Here is a 23,208-nt window from a genome sequence, read left to right as displayed (position 1 = left end):
CCAGGGTCCTTTTAAAATGTGTTGGGGTTATTGGGTTGTTTTTGTTTTTATTATGTATTTTGTGTTTTTATATTGTGATTTTATCCTGTGACCTGTGGGTATAGGTTGGTATACAAATTTTAATAATAATGATGATGTTGATGATGATGATGATCTGTGAATGGGTAAGACGTAGAACATTAGTTGCTTTGCACAGATTGCTGACTTCATATTGGATCCATTCAAGACAGGTCCTCTGGACGTGCCAACTTGGTGACGTGACTGGAAGAAAGTATAGAGAGTGAAGTTTTTTCTCCCTCTCCCATCAGTCCTAGAACAGGCATCCAATGAAGAAGAATGGTAGAAGATTCAGGACAGACAAGAGTAAGTACTTCATCACACAGCACATTGTTGATAGGCCATTAGTTCCTATGGCTTGGTTCTAAAATGGGCAGGTGGAGTCAGAGCCCCAAGAGATGACATATGAGAGGCAGAAGTATTTTTGCTGTCTCTCTCTCACCCCAAGGTGGGTTACAGGGCTGACTACTATTGAGGAAGTGTTTGGTCAAACATCAGACATAAGGTAACGTGGACCATTAATAACTCAGTCTTAATGTCAAGGAATAGCATGCTAAGCTACGCACCCTTGCAACAGTGCAGCATTGGGACTGGCCTCTTGCACTGCTACAGGAATGCAGTTCTGGCATCCCACACGTACAGCTGTATGATACCTGGCATAGCATGTGAGGGAGGAGCATCTAGCTCAGGGGTTCCCAAACTACGGCCCCCGGGCCGGATGCGGCCCAATCGGCCTCCCAATCCGGCCCGCGGCGACCCCCGCCGCCCGCTGCCGCCGCCCGCTCTTACGGCGCGCGGCGCGGCGACGATCTTAAAAGTCGGCAAAAAATCGCCGAAAATCCTTTGTGCGCATGCGTATGGGCCTCTCCTGACCCAGAAGAGGTCATTTCCGATGCACTTCCGGGTCGGGGGAGGCCCATACACATGCGCACAAGCGATTTTCGGCGATTTTTCCCCGCCCGTGTGCGTGTGCGCATGCGCACGGGCGCGCACTCCCCCGCCCTCCGGCCCGCTGCGCGCGCACTCCCCTGCCCTCCGGCCCACCGCACGGTCGGCGCGGCGGGCACCGGCCCGCTGCGCGGTAAGTCTGGGGACCCCTGATCTAGCTGGCCCACTCCCAATCACCTTATTGTGCCAATACAGTGGTACCTCGCTAGACGAACGCCTCGCGGCACGAAAAAATTGCAAAACAAAAACGTTTTGCGACTTTTTGGCAGACTTGCAAGACAAAGTTTTCTATGGCTGTGTCATAAAAAACTTTGCAAGACAAAGCAGGGCGCCGCGAGGAGAAAGTCAGACCGAGAGCCTGCCCGTCCGCCTTGCGCTTCTGCCGCCGCCATCCCGGATCCCCCCTCACTCACCTTAAGCCTGCCTGCCTGCGCGCGAACGGGCTGTCTGTCTGGTTGGGCGCGAGGGTCCGGCTGCTGGGGAAGGAGGGAGGGAGCCTCTCCCTGGCCCAACTCCTGCTTCCCCCTGAAAAACTTCCGGCCATGGCGGGTGAGTCGGCGCCTTTTTTTGCGCTCCCACCCCCCCCACAGGAAAGCATGAATTAAATTGCAATGCATTCCTATGGGAAACTGCGCTTCACAAGACGGAATTATCGCAACACGAAACGACTCGTGGAACGAATTCATTTCGTTTTGTGAGGTACCACTGTACAGTGCCTTCGATCCAAAAGTACAGCTGCTAGTTCCAAAACACTGCAGTATAGTCAATGCCTATACTGCATTGTATATATGCAGAACAACCAGCAGACACTCGCCACATTCACACACAAGAGAGTTTATTAAAAATGTTTCTATGCTGCTTTTAATTTACAAAGAAACACCAGAGCAGTTCACATAAAAATAAAATATAATAATAAGCCAAGCTGTGCCAATCTGCTTTATATCCGGTCCCTATATCCCTGCCTAATCTTTTTTCATTTTTCCACTGAGGCACATTCGACACTGCCTGGCAGTGTTGGAAAACAAGAAGTTGGGCATCTAGTGTGGTGGCACAGGCATTATGGAACACTCTACCTAATGAAATTAAGTTGGTGCCTTCTTTAATGAGTTTTAGGTGCCAAGTTAAGACTTGATTATCTCGGCAAGCCTTCCTATGAAAATGACCAATGGTTTCTACCACATTCTTCTCAGGTGTTATTCTGTTTCTTTAATGTACAGTGGTACCTTGGGTTACAAACACTTCGGGTTACAGACTCCGCTAACCCAGAAGTAGTACCTCGAGTTAAAAACTTTACCTCAGGATGAGAACAGAAATTGCGCTGCGGCGGCAGGATGCCCCATTAGCTAAAGTGGTACCTCAGGTTAAGAACGGTTTCAGGTTAAGAACGGACCTCCGGAACGAATTAACTTCGTAACCAGAGGTACCACTGTACTTTGATTTTATTTGTTATGTTGTTTTGGCTAATTGAGTTACCCTTTATTCAAGTTTGTGATATACGGTAGATATTAATAACTAAAAATAAAACTGGTAAAATCAGTGACCAGTGTTAATAATATTAACAGGGAAATTCTGAGTCAACAGATATGTTTTTGATTGGGGATGAAACCTTCCCCCCCCCCTACACACAGCTGATACTTGACCTCAAGGGGGGAGCCTTCCACAGGGTAGGTGTCACAATAGAGAAATGACCCCCCCCCAAAAAAAGGATAGTTGGCACACAGCATGGTCCCCTGCAATGCAGGAATCTAGGTTTGCCATATTTCAAAAAGTGAAAATCCAGGCACAAAAGTTGTTAAGCTGTTTGTCCTAGCGCTTTTCAAAATCTCGCTGTGTCCAAAAAAATTCAGAACATATCAAGGTTCAGTGATGAGAGGAGTGACCAGCCAATGTCTGGAACTGCCATGGCTGCAGTGCATCAGTGCAAGTAGAAAAAAAGGCACCGCTGTGGCAGGAAAGTAAACGGCGTTTCTGTGCGCTCTGGCTTCTGTCACAGTGTCCCGTCGCGCCAGAAGCGGTTTAGTCATGCTGGCCACATGACCCGGAAAGCTGTCTGTGGACAAATGCTGGCTCCCTTGGCCTGAAAGCGAGATGAGTGCTACCACCCCATAGTCGCCTTTGACTGGACTTAACACTCCAGGGGTCTTTTACCTTTCACCTTTTTACAAATAGTACTGTACTGCTTACTGCATTGAAGCAGTTCCAATCAATGCAGGAATCTATTTCACATTTCTTAATTCTTTATGACCCAAACATACACACATGTCAGTACAAAGTATTTTCCTCCCCTCCCCGTTCCATATAGAGAAACCAACTGCACTGGCAGTGAAATCTTATTTCATTCAGCACTGTTTATGTCTTCCACTGCGCTTGAAGAAAACAGGCTGGTTTAGGTAAGCTGAGGGCCACACAAAATACTCTTCCTCCAACACCTTGCCACCATTCCATGCACCCCTAGCATCTGCTTCACTTTGCCTAATGGTTGGGTCAGTCCTATGAACATGATCAGATTAGCTTTAGCCATCAGCTCCAGGCGTAGCTGCCCCATTAGCTGATTGCCCACTTATCAACCTGAACAGAGTCTCTGCCCCACACTCTGGTTAGATCTCAAGGCAACCTATCTATTGCACATCTATTGTACAGGGTACCACTGTTGGCATCGCAATTATTTGCAAGGGGGCTAAACAACCAAGGTGTGCTGCATAATGTACCCATACGCTATGTGACTGCTTTTCAATTCTATCTCTGACCATGGGAACTGCTTACATCAGACCAAACGTATTTCATGCACAAACTTATGCTTATGCTAATTTAATTTCTCCAGAATTGCCTGCTGCCTTCATCACATTCTGATTGAGAAACAAGCTAGCATGTATTTGTACATGCTAAGTTATCTTCAAGCTACAGCTGGCAGGGTAAGCTGGGAAAACAATTATTTACACAATACCTGTTCCCAATTATTATTATTTTACATTGTCAAATACAATCTTCCTGGTAAGAAAGATCGAAGTTAATTTGGAAACAACTCTTCAAAGGCAAGGCAGCAAACAGGCCTATTTTTCTGAGAATGGGAAATAAATATTTACTATAGAGTCAGAGGAAAATCAGACAACAGAACAGATGCAAATGATAATAATGGTGGGGAGAGTGTACTCTGAACCCCCCCCCCTCTCACACACACACTTTCAGGGAAAGTGAATTAAGGAAAGGGGTGTTAAGGAGATATTAAATTGTGTCCTACTCTAGCATATTTAGATGATCCCCAAAGGACAACGTTAGAAAACCATGACCTGAAAACCATGGCAATCTTATTTGAAAGCAAGCACCTTTCTCTCTCTTCTGTTGATAATCCCATAGATATCCAGGTTGTGCACACCGTCAGTACCTTTGGATTCTGTAGGGAAGCCACCTGCATGAGGGAGATGCGATGCAAATTCATCTCGTTAATCTCATTAAACAGCTGACACTTGCAGGTACTGTACCATTTCTGCTTCCTGCAGCAGTACTTTGTGGGCATGGGGAGGGAGCTGAGTTGTTAGGCGATGCTTTGTGTTTTCCCCCAGAGTATCCTCTTGTTGCTGAGGAAGGAAGTCTGTACTTAACCTGACGCGTACTTAACCTGAAGCGAACTTTCCCATTGAAAGTAATGGAAAGTGGATTAATCCGTTCCAGACGGGTCCGCGGAGTACTTAAACTGAAAGTACTCAAACTGAAGCATACTTAAACCGAGATATGACTTTGTGTGTGTTTATATGCTCAAAGTGAGAAATGTATATAGAAAGACACTCCCTTACACCCACACCCCCAATGACCACAACTCGTAAGTCCCAAACGCTGGCAGTTTGGGACACAATCTATTAAATCAATGAAGCCTAAATTCCACTTAGCTCTGTGTGAATGCAACCCATGTATAGGACTTCATTTCTTATTGGACTGGGTGGTGTTCTGATCTAATGGCACAGTGTTGCAGTAGTGCATGCCAACAGCGGCAGGAACTGCTGCAGCGGTGAACACCAGTATCTGATCCACCAAAAAGTTGTTGGGTGTGTGAGTCTTAAGTGTAGCTGTGCCACGTGGCATTGCAGTGGAGGTGGAAGCAAAGAATGGCAAAGCCCTTTCGAGATGTTTTTGCTTCCGATTATTTACAGGCACCAGAAATCATTGCACCACCTACCACCACTCCAGTCCAGAAAAGACAGGATTAATGGTAGTGGAGTTCTGCCTGTTCCATATGGGGTTACACTCCTCTGTAAGGATCAGGCTCATCGTGTTGGGGCGCTTTGCAGTTTGTTGTGCTGACTCTGCCGCTGTTTATTGAGAAATCATTGACTTGATTTGTCTGGGTGCTTTATTGGGTGCTGTTTTTATTGTTCAGTATTGTAAATGCCTATGAGAGTTTATCAATAGCAGCATAAAAATCTTCTAAAATGGCAATAGTAGCTATAGAGCTGCAGAGACACGGAATAGATGGTTTGGGTGAGCATCTGGCCTAGGGTTGTTTATATACATATATATATATAGTTAATATTCATCACATGGAATATATCACAGAGGGTTGTGCACCATCCCCAGCAGAGACTTGAGCCAAATCAGGCTTACCAAATCAGGCTTATCTGGAGGGATCTGGGCCTCCATTGACTAGTCAGGTTCAGATAGCACTACAGGTAGGGTTGAGCAGTCCAGTCTGATGGTTCATACAGTGTTTATGTTGTTGTTTATACAGCGACCACAGCTTCCATAACTTGCATTTTGTATTCTATTCACATATACTTGCATATGTTTTCATCCTAATGTTTCAATCTTTGCTTCTGTGCTATTGGTACTTGGGTTCCCGTGACGTTGTCTTTTTTTGTTACTGGCCTCATCTAAAGCCACATTGGAATGTACTCTGAGCCACAACCACCTGCTGAACGAGTGGGAGTTGAAGCTGCCTTGCCCCTTATCATAGAATTGTAGAGTTGGAGGGGACCACTAGAGTCATCTAGTCCAACCCCCTGCAATGCAGGAACCCTTTGCCCAACGTGGGGCTGGAACCCACAACCCTGAGATTAGGAGTCTCGTGCTCTACCAACTGAGCTACCCCAGGACCCATAGCTAAGTGATCTTGTCCTCTCCGTATTCTCAAAAGACTATTGCACAGTGCTCCTGCACTCTATGGAAGCATTTCCTGGTGTACAGGCCAGCAGCAACTACTTGTTTTTCTGTCACCCTTGACTAGGGGGCAAGGATAAGCTCCGGGCGCTGCAGCAAGAGATGGCAAAGAATCTCTTTGTGAAGCACTAGCAGGAAGTGGTTCTTGCAAACACAAGAATTAGCCCCATAGCTTGTAATACTAAATGGAGGGGTTTTGCTCATGCAGGGTAATTTGGGTGCTTGAATGCAGGGGTCATTACACACTTGAGGGATGCGGCTAAGGACTGGACTCTTACGGTCTCCCAAAATAGGCTCAAATCCACGTATTCCAGCTGAACTAGTTTGTGGGTTGGACAGTTGACTTCCTGTTGACTTAGTAAGTCTTTTCCCCATAGTCACTTCTTTTGAATGTGTCACCATTGTCTGTTTGCACATCCCTTCCTATATATAGATGGTTTTAGCACCTCATGGGTTATTTGGTGGTGAAGGCAGTAAGGCCCTGAAGCACAGTTATAGGTTGTGAGAAAGGTTTGAGGGGAACTAAAGTAATGCGTAAGATACTTAAGAGAAAGCAAATGGTGTGCTTTGTCTCAACTCCATCCTTCATAAGGCTGTAATAGTTGGGGTTTGTGCTCCCACCAAGGAGAGTAGGAGATGATAAGTTTAAGATGAAGGAAGTGAAAGATGATATACAATACAATTTAGAGTCAGGATGATGAGTAAGCAACAGGGCAAAATTGTGTTTTCAAAGCATTCATCGCTGTAGCACAGGCGTCTAGTTGCTCTTTCACCTTTCAGACTGTTTCCAGGCTTTTGCCATTTTGGGGTGGGGTTCAGTCACATCCTGCCACAATTCAGAGTGTGCATTTAAAGCTGATTTGGAGCTTTTGCACAACAAACACAATTTTTTTTCCAGACAAAGAAAGTGATGGGGGCAGGAAGCAATCAAGTGTGTGGGTTTTGACACCAAGTCTAGTCTTTCCATGAACAAATCAGAGTGGATACTTATGAATAACCAACCCCATCTAATCTCCCTGCAATCCAATCAGCATGAATGTCCATTAAACCAGTCTAGACCTGCCAAAGTCATCAGCCACAGTGTTGCGTCCTTAGTGCAATGTCTCTGTCACTGAAAACCTTTAGAAATGGGTTGAATCAAAATTTTGGGGGGAAAGGTGAGAGAGATTTGTATGGCACCGTAATTTTTTTCAAGAAACCCAGCCCCCTCTTTTTGAATCTTAAATAGCTAACAAAATGGCTTATGTGCAATAATGAGGAAATGCATGACAGATAAAGCATGACACCATTGTCATAAATTGCAGAGGAAAGAGACTAATTAAACTGTTAAAGAAGTGCACACACGCAACACAGACCTCACACACACACACACACACACACACACACACACACACACACACACCTGCAGTTAAATTGGGTGGATTATATAATGTGGTGTGTTGCTACAGTAACTCCACTCCACCCCAGTGGCAGCTGGGGGCGGATGCTTCTGTGCTGTGAGCCAATGCATTATAATTTCTTCTTCTCCCAGTAGAAAATACCCTAGACTAAAAGGGATTTGTGGAGAGGAGGAGGGGAAGTTGAAACCTGTGGCAGGAATTCTCCAGGAAGTACAGCGTGTAGCTGCTGATGCTTCTCCCCGGGAGTTGTTTTTAGCCACCACCGTTTTGATGCTGCTTGCATAACTTGATAGATCATCTCTAAATAAAACATTCTCTCTCTCTCTCTCTCTCTCTCTCGCAGGTAACTAAGGTTTGTTTTCATGCTATACCTGTGTAAACCTTGGGTCAGAACCCAGGACTGGGTTCAGTGTCAAAGGGATACAGTATTCTTATATTAAGTTATGGTTCAAGCCTCAAGCCCCCCCTCCCAAAAAACACTACCCTTGGACTCCTATTTGGACACCCACTCCTAAGGTACGATATTTACTCAGCTGATGGATATTAATCAACAAGTGTTTCACAATATGGGGAACAGTAAAGGGTAAAGGTAAAGGGACCCCTGACCATTAGGTCCAGTCGTGACCGACTCTGGGGTAGCGGCGCTCATCTTGCATTATTGGCCGAAGGAGCCGGCGTACAGCTTCCAGGTCATGTGGCCAGCATGACAAAGCCGCTTCTGGCGAACCAGAGCAGCACACGGAAACGCCGTTTGCCTTCCTGCCAGAGCGGTACCTATTTATCTACTTGCACTTTGACATGCTTTCGAACTGCTAGGTTGGCAGGAGCAGGGACCGAGCAACGGGAGCACACCCCGTCGCGGGGATTCGAACCGCCGACCTTCTGATCGGCAAGCCCTAGGCTCTGTGGTTTAACCCACAACGCCACCCACATCCCACAAGTATATTTTAGTCTAAAATGCCCCAGGTTCTACCAAGGTCCAAAGCATGGGGCTCTTCAGCACCCTTGGGGCACATTGCAATCGGGAACTCCAACAGGTGGTAGCAGAGTCTGCTAGAGCAGCTGGCATGCATTGCAGGAAAGGGAGATTTCTGGGCTCCACAGCTCTAAGACAATAGGGATTGCTATGCCAAGTCTAGGGTAGCTTTAAATCCCCCCCCAGCGGATTTCAGAAAGAGGGATTTCATCCGGTGAAGTTTAGCAGTCCCCTGACTGAAACATTTTACAGTCACCCAGTCCCGCCCACCCATTTTCTCTCCTTCATAAACAAGAAAGCTTTTCCTTTCCCTGCCCAAGATCTGTGCTACGCAGAGGCTGCATGTGGTCAGGGCAAATCAACATCAGCACTGTTCTCTTACTGAGTGGCAAGAAATTAGCTGGCGAGGAGGCACAATGAAACCAGGCACCTTTCTGTGCGTTAACTTGCTCCAACAGTTGCAGTGAAACATAGATTGCAACTCCACCCAACATGCAAATGATGAGTGTGGCATGCTGGGTTTGGATACTACATTTTCTTTGCACTTGCTGTTTCCACCACATGGTGGAATGTATATTTTGTTTTCCCTACAGCTTTATATCTGTCTCAATAATAGCATAGCTACAATATGAGTTTGGTTTTTTATATATATATAAAAAATAGCTACAAGATGTGCAGGGCCTCGGGCAGCTGATTATGAGTGTCATGAAAAGGACACAAAATTATTATTTACTTTATTTTTTTATTATTATATTAAACCTTTCTGTTTATGGTAGCTAATTCTTATACTGGTCAATGTTTTGTTTTGTTTTGCATTCAGTGTACGATGAATGCAGTATCTTAACAGCCGTCTTTTATGCTATTACTACCATAAATTGCAGGGCAAGGAAGGAACTTTTCAACCTAACTCTTAAGTATATGTTATATGAATTATATTGCAGGGAGTGTACAGGCAAGAGAAGGTTGATATCTCTTAAATATTGATTGATTGATTGAATCTTTATTTGCTTCAGCCATTGGCCATAGCAATAAAACAACAATATGATATACAAAGAATAGAAATAAAAGTCAATTATATAAAATACATTTTAGAGTTTTGAAACAGTAGTCAAGTAGTGGATCTTATTCTAATTGCCCCAGCTAAAAACCTTACAACCTTTGCTGTCACCTACTCATCTTGATAATATTAGTATATTATCACGTCCTACACCAGCAAATGTATTAGTTAACCTTATAGTACCTGTTCACATAACTGGGATGCTTTCGAAAGAGCTTAAATCATAAGTTTTCTTGCTCATGTTCCCCAAACGTCTATTCCTTGATCAGGACATTGGTTTTGAACACCTCCTTCAGTTAAAGATAAGTTGCATTTTGCAATAATCCACAATCTCCTGCTGTTCAGGAGCAATATAGCTCAGCCCATCTCAAATCAAAACACTTTTTAACAATCCAGTTGATATGAACATGTGGCATTGCATTACTGTGTATTGAATTGGCCCATTGGTCACTGCCAGTTTTGTCTCTGATTTGCAGCACCTCTCTAAAATCTTGGTCTTTGTGGTTCTTTCTTTATTTGGAGATGTCAGGGACATAACAAAGAACCTGTTGCTGCCAGGGAAGCATGGTGCCTCTGGTGTGGACACATGAAGTATAATATACAGATTGGTCCAGAGAATGGCTCTGTTAGCTCTGTTTGTATTTGTCTTGGCAACAGATGCTCCCATAAGAGCACTCTTAGAGGCACTCTGAGATCCTAATAAGGCAAGAGGGGAGAGCACAAATGTTTGATAGTGTATAGGTACTGCAAGAAACAAACACTGTCTTCATTAAGGGAGTCACCATAACTTTGGATGAACATATGTATAACTGATCCCCAATCTGATGAAGTGTGCATGCACACGAAAGCTCATACCAAAATAAAAACTTAGTTGGTCTTTAAGGTGCTACTGAAGGAATTTTTATTATTTTGCTTCGACTCAGACCAACACGGCTACCTACCTGTAACTGATCCCCAATGTTGTAAATCCCAAATCAGTTCCTCTATCTAATCCACCTATTGTATTACTTGCAATCTAAAATTCAGCCCAGGAGAGATAGCAATGAAGGCCAGGGCAAAGAGAAAAATAATTTCAGTTATGTGTACTTGGGGTCAGTTACAGCTGGGCTGTTGAACTCCTATTAGTCCCTGATGATGGGAGTTGCAGTTCAGCAACATCCAGCGAGCCACAGGTTCTCCAACCCCTGCAGTAGGTCATAGGAAGTAGGGGTTTGCAGAAGAGGTGGGTTTTGGTTAGGGATTAGAAGGAACAAGGAAGTAAGAGAGAAGAGGTAGCCCCAGACATAAGGGAGAAAGGGCAGAGATGTATGAGGGTATAGAAGAGCTTTGGGCAGTTAGCAAAGGCTTTGGGCAGGGATGCATCAGAATGTATTAGCATCGGTATTGGAGGCGGGGAAGGAAAGGATGAGGAAATGCTGGAAATGGGAAAGGGCAGGAAGCTAGTGTAGGACTTTAAGGAAAGACTTCTGGTTCTGGACATGTCCTTTGGACCAGTGAGAGCCTCCCCATCCAATAAAATTGTTGATTTGCTGCCTTCACATTTTGGATACATTTTATTTATTTACCCACCAGCACCAAGCATATACACACATTAGTGCCTGAAACTACCTCCTCCTTTGTTTACTTGCTTATCTCCTGGAAACCGAGGTTACACCTTTTCAGTGACTCTTTCGAAACCTTGTTGGCAAATAAGCAATTTTAAAGTGGTTGAAGGAAGTCAAAGAAAGTGGAGTGTGGCGATGAAGCTACATTTCAGTGACCCTATTTATGGTGCATAAGCAGCCTGGTGTTTGTAGAATAATTTGAAGAGGAAGAAAAGGACAATTGGGGGAAACAAAAGAAAATGTTGTGGCATGAGGCAAAGATGTATTTACCATGAGTGCAATGCCACACCCCAAAAGCACTTAGCCAGCTTGCACAATAGATCCTATTTCTGGATCAGCCAAGGCGCTTTAGGCAGAACAAAGCTTGTGAAGCAAGAGGCTAGCTGGGATCTTCCCAGACACATTACGGCCAATGTGATTCCTGCTGTTCTCAATCTTGGTGGGAAACGACAGGGGAGAAAATAATATCAGTGAGAATTAAAAGAACTGAGGAAGCCTGTTAACCTGAAATCTAAGGATGGAATTCCCCGCCTTTTAAGTTTTAGATGGGAAAGATATTGTAAAGTACCATCAGGAAATAGTAAGAAAAATATTTTCTGTATTGGTGTGGAGATAAGAAAGGAGAGATCCTGGTGCTAGAGATTCTACTATGAGAAGCATCCCAAAAGACCAGCTTTATTATGTGAAATTATTGCAAATCCTTTTATCTCTCTTGCCAGAGGAACAGCTTGTTTGAACTGGTAGGCTGTCACTCTGAAATTAAATGCAAGCACCCGCCACTAACACCCTCCCCTAGCCATGCACACCCATGACGTAGTGAAGAATATCTTACATAACATCCCTAAATATAATATGACAGAGATTCATGCTGTCTGATCCGAAATCTTTGTCTTGGCTTTCTCAAGGGATATTAATTAAATCTGGAACTTGGAAAGTCATCAAACAGAGAGTGGCATACTCTCAACACGTCCCCTCCCTCCATCAGAATATTCAGTTAAAAATAAATTATCTGCCTCTCCCTCCGTGGGTAATTTCTGAAAACAGCATACATAGCATTATTTGCCCTTTTTGTCGAAGATTTGGGGACCACACTTTAGAACCTTATGCATCTTTTCCAACGCAAACTACTGTACTACTAAAATTTTAAGTTAAGTCATCTGACAGGCCCTAATGCTAGATTAAGACTTTATGCTGTCTGAGGCGCAGCAACAAATGGTATCTGTTCCCCCCCCCCCCCCGAGTCAAGAAGTATCGTGCTCAGGGTCAGGGTCAGCCCAGTTATTTGGGCAGAAAATCCCGCAGGTGACTCCCCTGTTCCCTAACAGTAATAATAATAATAATTTAATTGCTGTCCTTTCATAACAACCAAAAACAGCTGGCTGGTGTGGCTTCCCCCACTCCTTCCAATGTAGGGTCAACCCTGTGAAAGAAGGTATTTTTGATTCACATGAACCAAAGACTCGGGGCCATAGTCTGATAGAAATCAACAATTTTCTCATTTCCCCCCCTCTTTCTTTCCAGAAACACACACACAAAAGTCAGATTTCCCAGATTTCCTACATAAATATGAGTTCAGGTCCCCAAGTGGAGTTAAATATGTCCCTCCCTTGTCATAAGGTAACATTTTTGCTATCGGTTTATGCTGAATAGTATTACAGTGGTACCTCGACTTACGAACGACTCGACAACCGAATTTTTCGACTTACAAATGGGGCAAATGGATTTTTTCGACATCTGAATGGAAACCACGGCGGTTTTAGATAGGGTTTTTTCGACTTACGAATTTTTAGATGGGGTTGCTTTGACTTACAAATTTTTAGATGGGGTTGTTTCGACTTACGAATTTTTCAGTTTCCAATGCATTCCTATGGGAAATCGCGTTTCCAATGGTGTTTTTCGACTTACGAATTTTTCGACCTACGAAGGTGCCTTCGGAACAGATTAAATTTGTAAGTCGAGGCACCACTGTAGTAGTTTTCACTGGCCTAATAATACATTGTAACCTTCAGCTAATCTCTCCCTTCCCACAGCCCCATTTTTACTTCTGTCTTTCTCTGCTTGCTTGTAAGGCCAAAGGTAGGCAAAGGCTTTCTGGTTGTCACCTCTTGAACCTATGCATCTGACCACTGAGGAAGATGCTTTATACCAGCTCGGACTATTTGTCCATCTAGCCCAGTATTCCTACTCCTGTGGCCCGACAGATTTGTTAGACTTCTTCTCTTCCACCAGTCTCTGCTGGTATGGGCCACACTGAGGAACAATAGGAGTTGTGATCCAGATCTCATTAGTCCTACAACACTCTCAGGACTGGGCTTGGATGGCTGGGCTCTGACAGAGGAGGAGGAAAAAACAGAAGAGGGGAGATCGCCCCTTTCCACCACTCCTTCAGTTGCTTTTGAAGGGGAAGCAGAGGTACTAACTCCCCCCCCCACAAGCTTCCCGTGGAGCAGATAGCCTCAGTGGAGCTGGAGAGGGGTTTGATTGACTGAGGGAGAAGGCTAAACACGATGCAGCTGTAAAGGAGCAAGAGCCTGAGCAGGGTAGTGCAGTATTGTTCCCTAAAACCAGGCACCACCTCACAGATGGGAACACACCCACTTTGCCCTGACCGAGCCTATGCTTGCAATCCCAATTTTTCCCACAAGGCAAGAGTGTCTCACAAGTGAGCTTTCCATTCCTCATCTTTGAAAGCTGGGCAGGAGGGGCAGAAAAACTTGTTGGGACATCTTTGTTGTGACTCCTGAGCACTGTGCCACACTGATGTTGTGGTGAAGGGCAGACAAGAAATCTTATTACAGTATAGATAAATAAATATAGATTTCTTACACGCCCTTCACCATAAGGTCCCAAGGCAGGTTACAGCAATAGAAAACACAATTATAAAAACAGATAAAGTAATGGAATGATTCACTATTGAAACACAGGTTTGTCTTGATGTACTGCCCTGGAAATCTTCTCTCTGGTACTCCTACCAGTCACCAAAGACCAATATTCAAAGCTGCTTCCAATTTCTCTCCTCAGTGCTATTCTGTTGTTGTTGTTGTTGTTGTTGTTGTTGTTGTTGTTGTTGTTGTTGGACCACCACCACTCTCTCAAGCATCTTGCCCTAAAAGGGAATATAACCACCGGACAATATTTGTATAACAGTTCAGGTTCCAGGGATGTTCTCTTAAGGTGGGGGACACACCACACACCTTCTTCAAACTAAGTCTTAACTAATTAAAACAACCTAGAAGGATTTTATATATACATATAAGCCATTAAATTATAAACACTAACATAATCTCAGGCCTCTGTCTTATCCTACTGTCTTTTTTCTAATACTTAGACATCCCAATTGTCTACACTAAGAATCCCTAATCCACAAATGAACATTGCTAATAACAGTCACTATATTCGAAAGCACATCAAAGTGCAAGTAGATAAATAGGTACCGCTCCGGTGGGAAGGTAAACGGCATTTCCGTGCACTGCTCTGGTTTTGCCAGAAGTGGTAGTCATGCTGGCCACATGACCTGGGAAAACTGTCTGCGGACAAACGTCTGCTCCCTCGGCTAGTAAAGCGAGATGAGTGTCGCAACCCCAGAGTCGTTCGCAACTGGACTTAACTGTCAGGGGTCCTTTACCTTTACCTTTTATATTCTAAGCCCAGAAGCTTCAAGGCAGCACACGCCCCCAAGTCTTGATTTGTGAAGACTTCCAAATTCTGATTGGTCCGTGATCTGGACATATACTGAACCATTCACAAGAATATGATGCATGTGAGCAGAGTCCCAATACAACCAGGGGCATACTATTATTGGAGAAAAGTGAATTGCATTTGGCAGTGAGAAGCCATATGAATGCTAAGTTGTTTTGGAGAATTGTTGTTGTTTTCACTCAAAAGAAAAGTCTCACACAGGAAGTAACTAAGAGGTTAGCTCTGGGTCTATGACTCTTGGTGCCAATACTATTTAACAGCTAATTCATACCATATGAATCAGCTTTGATAACCATGATGAGTATAAGCTCTCATGAGCCATCTTTTTGTATAAGCAGTATAATAGCATTAGGGAAGCTTAGTCAAGAAACACCGGCAATGTCTCTGAGGATGGGGGGCTCTGCAACCCCCATGATCCCTGCTGAAGGAAGCTGCTGCTGCATCTTCGGTGAGTAAACACCTAACAGGCTTTAAGAATTGCAAGACGAAGATGACAAGAGGTAATAATACCCTTCAGTTACGGATGCATCCAGACCACAGCATATGCAGCTTAATTACTGCCATACGTAGTGAGATGAAAGGTACCTTAAGAAAAACAAACAGCTTGCAGACTTTCTGCATTCATCATTCTATTGGACAGTGTTATCGGCACTGATCCTTCCAGACTCTAGTTTTGCAAACAAGCATGAGAATAATCACAGGCTCTTCCTTGTGGCTTGTGGATGACAAGTCCTGTGTAAGGAAGCATCCTAAGGGATCCTATTACATGTTGTTTATTTATTTATTATTCAGATTTATTCTCTAGGCACCATGCAATAAATTAGTATTAGGCAAGCACCTTGACTGTATAGCTTTTGTTGGCTGGTGAAAACTTTGTTTAGGCAAGCCTACCCAAACATGTAATTTTAGCATGCATTTTTATCTTAATACATATATTTGTTTTTAAAGCTACTTGTTTTACTTATATTTTGATACATTTTAGGTCGACATCCTTTTTAATGTTTGATTTTATTGGTCCTTTTAAATTAACATTCTATATTTTATGCAAATCTCTTAGCGGCTTTTGATGATTAAGGGGTATATAATTCCTATTACATAGGCAAAATAAGTAAACAGATAAGTGAATTCTAGCCAGCTAGCCTGACTTTTAGGTTTATGTTTCCCGACAAATTCCCTGTGAAGAAATGGGAAGGACAAATAGCATTTCTTTCTCCCCCGCCCCAAGCTTGTAAACTGGCTCAGAGTTTATTTGATCAAAATCATGTTTCTTTTCAACAGTTCTTCAGTAGGACAAAAGACTCCTGTCAGGAAAAACAACAGAGAGGGTAGGTGGAAATCTCTTGTCTCTAAGGATCTATATCAGGACTGGTGCTTAACTCATTCACCTGCGTTTCAGACTAATGAACTGATCACAAGCACGCAGAGGCAACACTGTGTACCTCGAAGCTGTTCTATCATAGTTTGGATAATTGTGGGTTCCATTTAGCTCCAGACCCCATATTTTAACCCATATACAAATATTTATGAGAAATAGCTATGGTAATTAGAAGGTACAATTGGGGCCGTGCAACAAAAAGTTGCCATGTGGAGGGCTTCTGTTTAGGGTTCCTAAGCCATTCCATTCCATCCTTTTTGGGTTTTCCCACCAATCATCAGCCGGTATTTCACGCCCTAACAAGCATGATCAGCCCTCATTGGGCGGTGTGGGGGCTTGTCTCTCCCCTTCTGTTTTTTTTAGGGGTATACATACTTGTGTTTAATCCCAATTCCATTAAATTATTTCCCCCCCCCATTGATATCTATGGGTAGATGTCATCTGTCTGTGGGGATGTCTAGAAAACCCTGTTGAATGAGCATTAATTTTTTCTTTAATTTTTATTATAGTTTTTCCCAATATGTAATATTGTATATATCCAAGAGCAGGTTTGAAAAACTTGCTAATAATAATAATAATAATAATAATAATAATAATAATATTTTTTTTTGTTATTTATACCCCACCCATCTGGCTGGGTTTCCCCAGCCACTCTGGGTGGCTCCCAACAGAACACTAAAAACAGAATAAAACTTCAAACATTAAAAACTTCCTAAGCAGAGCTGCTTCTAAAAGTCAGATGTTTATTTCCTTGACACCTGATGGAAGGGCGTTCCACAGGGTGGGCGCCACTACCGAGAAGGCCCTCTGCCTGGTTCCTTGTAACCTCTCTTCTCGCAGTAAGGGAACTGCCAGAAAGCCCTCGGAGCTGGACTTCAGTGTCCGGGCTGAACGATCGGGGTGGAGACGCTCTTTCAGGTATACTGTACTGGACAGAGGCCGTTTAGGGCTTTAAAGGTTAGCACCAACCCTTTGACTTGTGCTCAGAAACGTACTGGGAGACAATGTACGTAGGTCTTTCAGGACCGGTGTAATATGGTCTTGGCGGTCACTCCCAGTCACCAGTCTGGCTGCCGCATTCCCACTAAAAGCCCTCCCTCCACCCACATAAAAACCTGAAATCATGCCCTGCTGGTGGAGAGGACTGTCCAGACTCAGTTCACCATTAGGACTCTATTAGAAATATAGGAAACTGCTTTATACTAAGTCAGATCCATGGTCCATCTAACTCAGTATTGTCTACACTGACTGGCAGTAGCTCTCCATGGGTATAGACAAAGGAAATTCCCAGCCCCAATTGGAGATGCCAGGAATTAAACCTGGGAATTTCTGCATGCAAAGCACTGAGCCACAGCCCTTCCCCCAAGGGATAATATTATTATTATTATTATTATTATTATTATTATTATTGTATAGCCATAGCTGTCAAGTTCTCCCTTTTTTAAAGGGAAACTTCATTATGCTGAATAGGCTTCCTCTCGAGAAAAGGAAAAACTTGACAGCTATGTGTATAGCACCATGGCAATGCTATTGCTGGCAGGGCAACTGTAAGAGACATTACCTGCACCAGGGCTGACTCAAGTTTACTGGTTCTTCATTGCCTGGTTCAGGTGAGCTCCTGTTCCTTTGTCCTAGCTCCTATCCACCTAGCAGTTCAAAAACATACCAGTGCAAGTAGATAAATAGGTACTACTGCAGCAGGAAGGTAAACGATGTTTCCATGCACTCTGGCCTCTGTCATGGTGTCCATTTGTTCCAGAAGCAGTTTAGTCATGCTGGCCACATGGCCCGGAAAGCTGTCTGCGGACAAACACTGGCTCCCTCAGCCTGAAAGTGCAGATGAGCGCCGCATCCCATAGCCTCATTTGAGTGGACTTACTGTAACCGTCTGGGAGTGCTTTACTAACCTCAACACTGTGAAAAGCAAGCAAGCCTGTAAAATATTGGCCAGATGGTGATCTAATCTAGATGGACCTTCGGTCTGATTCAGCTAGGCCATGCTTATGTTCTTAAGAATGTGCTAATCACCCTTCAAAGTCTCACCATAATAGTCATATTTAGCTGCTAGTGGTCTGGACTCTCAGAAGTCTGTTTAAAAGAAGGGGGAAATATTTTTTTCCAAATGTACATTCTTTCTAATGTTCAAATGCCCTGTTTTCATTGTCCTTATTTGTTAACATCCTGAGAATCAGTTTTCAATTTAAAGAGGACAGGTTATGATGTTCCTTAATGACCTACGTAAGGCAGGGCTGTGTGGCAGAAGGTACACTGGGATTTACTGGTAGATCTCTGGGCGATTTAAAGTAGATCAGCAAGGATTTCTGTCTCCCAATTGTTTAACAGTGGCAGCAAAAAAAGTGGATTGCTGCTGCCCAACTATACTACTGAAATAAGGAAAACTGGAGGGTGGAGAGTGGGAAAAGGGATAATGGGGTGGATTTTTTTTGTAGGTGTACTGTGAACTCATTTCAGTTCTGGTACTGAAAAATAATTCCTGAGATCATAATTATTTAATTCTTAGTGTATTTTTTTTTGCACCTGTCTGGTAGGATCTGATGGATAAAATAAAGAAGGTTTGTTTCCACCTTTAGCCTAAACAACCTCTTCTAAAAGCAGCCACAGGAGAATTAACAAACCTGAGGGTTGTTGTTTTTTTTAACCCTCAGGTTTGTTAACCATATGTGATTTAGAAATTATAGGTAGACCATTTATGCCTCCAGTTCTGAAGAAGGATATAAAATACCCATGCTGTAGACACAGCTGAGTAAGACCCACTGGGAAGTTTCCATTGAACTGGATCAGAGATGCCTAGCTTGCCAGAGAACGCTCACAATATTGTATTGGAAAATAGCCATTTGCCCACCAGTGCCAAAATCTACCAGCTGCCACTGGTAGAGGTAGCATCAATCTGTGTTTGTCAAACTACTGAATGTGCAGTGCTGCCAACTGTACGTTTAAAACACTTTCAATGCACATTTAAAGCACATAACTTCCCCCCAAAGAATCCTAGGAACTGTAGTTACTCCCTCACAGAGTTGTAATTCACAGCATCTTGGACAAATTATAGTGCTCGGGATTATTTGGGGGAAGTAATGTGCTTTAAATGTGTGCTGGATGTGATATAAATGTATAGTTTGGATCTGTCCTCAGTGTGGTGTTGACAATAAAGTGCTGTAAAAAGTGCTCTTGGCCACTGATGTTACTTGGGGTTCTAGCGACAAAATGGATCTACGGACAGACTCAGATTGCATGTGGCAAAGTTACATTTTGCTATTTTTGATCAGTGGGGGGCAGTTTCTGATAAAGGAAGAAAAGCGTCAGCCAAATTGGGTTTCAGCAGAACTCTGTAGACTAGTTTTAAAGGAAGTCCATATTTGAGTCTTCTTAAAGAAATGGGAGTGCCTGATCACCTCATCTGTCTCCTGAGAAATCTCTACCGTGTTTCCCCCTTTTTAAGACACCGTCTTATAACTTTTTTTCCTCAAAAAAACACAGGGTGGCTTACTTTCGGTGGGATGTCTTATTTTTTTATTACTGGTACGGTTTTTACGGCTCAGGGCACTGGCTCAGGGCGCTGCTGGGCTCTCTTGAGTGCTCGGCGCTGCAGCAGCCACCGGTTCTGAGTGGCGGGGCTGCAGGAGTCCTTGGCCGGGCCAGGCGGAGGCCGCTGGCTCAGGCGCTCCGCCTGCCACTGCAGGGCGCTCCAAGCTCCTTGGCCGGGCCAGGCAAGGAAGAAGCAGTGAGCCCAGTGGTGGCGGCAAGCATGGAAGCGGCAGGGATGACTGTGGACGAGAAGGTGGAGCGCGGGAATGCAGCCAGCAAGGCGAGAGCGCGATCAGCTGTTAAGCGGAGCTCTTGGAGCGCCACTTCACAGCTGATCGCACTCCTGCAGTGCCGGCCGCATGGAGTGACTCTGTGAGTGGAGGTGCCTGTGGGGGTTGGTTTCCGCAGCACGGAAGTATGCCTTATTTTCGGGGTATGTCTTATACTTCTCAAATGCTTAAAAACTCTGCCATGGCTTACTTTACGACTACGTACGGTATTAAAAAAGGGGAAACAGGGTATGTGGGACAAGAAGCTACAGTTAGAACTGGATATGGAACAACTGATTGGTTCAAAATTGGGAAAGGAGTACGACAAGGTTGTATATTGTCTCCCTGCTTATTTAACTTATATGCAGAATTCATCATGCGAAAGGCTGGACTGGATGAATACCAAGCCGGAATTAAGATTGCCGGAAGAAATATCAACAACCTCAGATATGCTGATGACACACCCTTAATGGCAGAAAGTGAGGAGGAATTAAAGAACCTTTTAATGAGGATGAAAGAGGAGAGCGCAAAATATGGTCTGAAGCTCAACATCAAAAAAAACTAAGATCATGGCCACTGGTCCCATCACCTCCTGGCAAATAGAAGGGGAAGAAATGGAGGCAGTGAGAAATTTTACTTTCTTGGGTTCCATGATCCCTGCAGATGGTGACAGCAGTCATGAAATTAAAAGACGCCTGCTTCGTAGGAGAAAAGCAATGACAAACCTAGACAGCATCTTAAAAAGCAGAGACATCACCTTGCCTACAAAGGACCGTATAGTTAAAGCTATGGTTTTCCCAGTAGTGATGTATGGAAGTGAGAGCTGGACCATATAAAGAAGGCTGATCGCCAAAGAATTGATGCTTTTGAATTATGGTGCTGGAGGAGACTCTTGAGAATCCCATGGACTGTGCAAGAAGATCAAACCTATCCATTCTGAAGGAAATCAGCCCTGAAGGACAAATCCTGAAGCTGAGGCTCCAGTACTTTGGCCACCTCATGAGAAGAGAAGACTCCCTGGAAAAGACCCTGATGTTGGGAAAGATGGAGGGCCCAAGGAGAAGGGGACAACAGAGGATGAGATGGTTGGACAGTGTTTTCAAAGCTACCAACATGAGTCTGACCAAACTGCAGGAGGCAGTGCTCTGGTCCATGGGGTCACAAAGAGTCGGACATGACTAAACAACAACCACTGTGCCTTTCAAATGTGAATTTATCACAAGTGATGTTGAGGGAAATACATTTGTATTTGTACAGTCTTCACCCAGGCCTGTCTTATTTGTTGCATCAGGAGCTCTTACAGTGCTTTAAATGCCAACAATTTCACAGCCTATCAAATAATTATTAAGGAAGAGAGGAAGTAACATTTACAGCGGTGCCTTCCCAAGGAGCGGGGGTGGTGTTAGTGAGGTTGCATGTGAAAATCTAACCCGCAGCTTGAAGAAGATGCCGGCATTAAGGTGCATAGATTTTTAACCCATATTGAGGCTACAGAGAAGCAGCCAGATCAAATGCAGATTCCACCTCCTGAATTGTCAACATTTGAAAGCTAGGAGAAAGGAGAAAGGAGACTAATAAGCACACCCCAATTAACTTGTTAGAACTGTTGGGTATTGTGTTTGTATTTGTGAAACATACATATGGTGTGTGTGGTGGATTCATGTTCAGGTGTATGTGTGATAGTGTTGGTAACACAGCATATTGCTTTGCTTGTGAAAGATGAATACATTTGCATTGCTTGTGGGAAATCCAAGTGCAGCAGAGCAACAGCGGTGCTACTGGTGGCTATAGTTGCGATTTAGGAACATCGGAAACTAACTTCTGCTGAGTCACTCTATTGGTCATTTAGCTCAGTGTTGTATACATTGATTGACAACTGCTCTTCAGGATTTCAGACAAGGAGCAATATCTCTACAGTACCTGGAATTGCCAAGGATTGAGCTTGAGACCTTTTGCAAGCAAAACAGATGCTGTGCTATTGAGCTATAGCTTTAGAAATTAATAATAATTTATTATTTATACCCCGCCCATCTGGCTGGGTTTCCCCAGCCACTTTGGGCAGCTTCCAACAAAAGATTAAAAATACATTAAAACACCATTCATTAAAAACTTCCCTAAACAGGGCTGCCTTCAGATGTCTTCTAAACGTCAGATGGTTGTTTATTTCCTTGACATCTGATGGGAGGGCATTCCTCAGGTTGGGCGCCACTACTGAGAAGGCCCTTTGCCTGGTTCCTTGTAGTTTCACTTTTGCAGGCCCTCGGAGATGGACCTCAGTGTCTGGGCTGAACAACGGGGGTGGAGACACTCCTTCAGGTATATTGGGCGGTGGCCATTTAGGGTGTTAAAGGTCAGCACCAACACTTTGAATTGTACTTGGAAACGTACTCTGAGCCAGTGTAGGTCTTTCAAGACGGGTGTTATATGGTCTCAGCCTTTTAAATTATGCCTTTTAACCTTAACCACTGGCGTTGTAGAAAATATGTGCTACTCAGGAGGGAGAAACTCTCTGCACATGTAAAGAGAACTATTGTTGTTTAATACTATTACCTTGGGGAGGGGAGGACTCAACCCTGCTGAGCCCTGTTTCAAATTAAGTCATCCTCTCTATGTGTAAGGGGTAGTAATTAAGTCCTCCTTATGCGCAGGGGTTAGTAATTAAGCCCTCTTTCTGCCTAGGAGGTCGTGGTAAAAGGTGGCGCGTGCCTACAGCTCACCTAAGCCTATGCTGTCTGGATGAAGAGGTATTCGAAGCAGGAGGAGACTATGGTGAATGTGGGTGGGGGGCTGCCTGTCTGCCGCCACCGCCGCCCGGAAGGTGGGCGCCATCCCGTGCCCTTTGTAATTCGCTGAGGAATGTATGTGATCTGTAATCCTTGTGGTCGTCCCCCACCCCGGTCCCATTCATTGTCTATAATTCCTCCGCGGATCGGTCCTGACTCCTGAGCAGTGTACCTGTAAGCCGGCGGGGGCTGAAAACAATGGCTGCAGCTGCTGCCGCCGCCGCCGCCATGTGTGAACACATGCGAGAGAAAGAGAGTTGGGGTGGGGTAGGGGAAGAAAGCGAGTTTAAGTGCTGGCGTTCCTCTCTGGGGTGGTCCGAGTACATAACCTGACCGTAAACATTGCTTT

General features: G+C 44.2%; 1 long non-coding RNA gene and 1 other non-coding gene across 2 annotated transcripts; one reads left to right on the top strand and one right to left on the bottom strand.

Moving 5' to 3' along the window:
• The first annotated feature begins 254 nt into the window (after nt 1-254).
• On the top strand, nt 255-4,475 carry LOC148686784 (uncharacterized). The gene is made up of 3 exons (XR_015948012.1): nt 255-363; nt 3,827-3,917; nt 4,360-4,475. It is a non-coding gene; the product is annotated as an uncharacterized LOC148686784 (long non-coding RNA).
• Nucleotides 4,476-6,015: 1,540 nt separating this feature from the next.
• Nucleotides 6,016-6,090, bottom strand: TRNAR-CCU (transfer RNA arginine (anticodon CCU)). The gene has a single exon. It is a non-coding gene; the product is annotated as a tRNA-Arg (tRNA).
• Between the last annotated feature and the right edge of the window lie 17,118 nt (nt 6,091-23,208).

Source organism: Zootoca vivipara, chromosome 2 (genome assembly GCF_965207765.1).
Source record: "Zootoca vivipara chromosome 2, rZooViv2.hap1.1, whole genome shotgun sequence".
Classification (NCBI taxonomy): Eukaryota; Metazoa; Chordata; class Lepidosauria; order Squamata; family Lacertidae; genus Zootoca; species Zootoca vivipara.
This window is presented reverse-complemented; position numbering and strand designations above follow the sequence as displayed.